Below are 1,182 nucleotides of genomic sequence, written 5' to 3' on the forward strand. Positions count from 1 at the left end.
TTATGAGGTAGGTTTATGGGGAAGAGTGGATGGATGTGAGTGGTGAATGGGTAATAGGGAAGAGAGAGATTGAGGTGATTGGTGAAGGGTTTTGGGGAAAGGTGTTTATTGGGAAGAGAGGATGAATGAGAAGAGGGGAGAGTATGAGTGGAGGTAGGTGGGGATCCTGTGGGGTCCACAGATGCTGAGATGATCCTGTGGGGTCCACAGATCCTGAGGTGTCAAGGATTTACATCCTTGCACCATTGAGGCATGTAAAATGCCTTTGCATGCAATTCTGGCATTTAAATGCCGAATTGATGCTTGTTCTGGGCGTTCAACGCCCAGATGCAGCATGTTTCTGGCGTTGAACGCCAGTTCTATGCTTGTTTCTGGCGTTCAGCGCCAGCTTTCCTCAGTGTGCATTCTTGGCGTCTGAACGGCAGGATGCTACTTGTTTCTAGCGTTCAACGCCAGATCCATGCTCTGTTCTGGCGTTGAACGCCAGCCAGATGCTCCTTACTGGCGTTTAAACGCCAGTAAGCTCTTCCTCCAGGGTGTGATTTTTTTCTGTTGTTTTTTATTCTGTTTTTAATTTTTTTTATTTATTTTGTGACTCCACATGATCATGAACCTAATAAAACATGAAAGAACAATAAGAATGAAAATAAAATTAGATAAATAAAAATTGGGTTGCCTCCCAACAAGCGCTTCTTTAATGTCAATAGCTTGACAGTGAGCTCTCATGGAGCCTCACAGATGTTCAGAGCATTGTTGAGACTTCCCAACACCAAACTTAGAGTTTGTATACGGGAGTTCAACACCAAACTTAGAGTTTGGTTGTGGCCTCCCAACACCAAACTTAGAGTTTGACTGTTGGGGCTCTAGTTGACTCTGCAGTGAGAGAAGCTTTTCATGCTTCATCTCCATGGTTACAGAGAGAGATCCTTGAGTTTTAAACACAAGGTTGTCCTCATTTAGTTGAAGGATCAATTCTCCTCTGTCCACATCAATCACAGCTCTTGCTATGGCTAGGAAGGGTCTTTCAAGGATGATGGATTCATCCTCATCCTTCCCAGTATCTAGGATTATGAAATCAACAGGGATGTAAAGGCCTTTAACCTTTACTAACATGTCCTCTACTTGTCCATAAGCCTATTTTCTGGAATTGTCTGCCATCTCTAATGAGATTCTAGCAGCTTG

The sequence above is a fragment of the Arachis ipaensis genome, chromosome B01 (assembly GCF_000816755.2).
Source record: "Arachis ipaensis cultivar K30076 chromosome B01, Araip1.1, whole genome shotgun sequence".
NCBI lineage: Eukaryota > Viridiplantae > Streptophyta > Magnoliopsida > Fabales > Fabaceae > Arachis > Arachis ipaensis.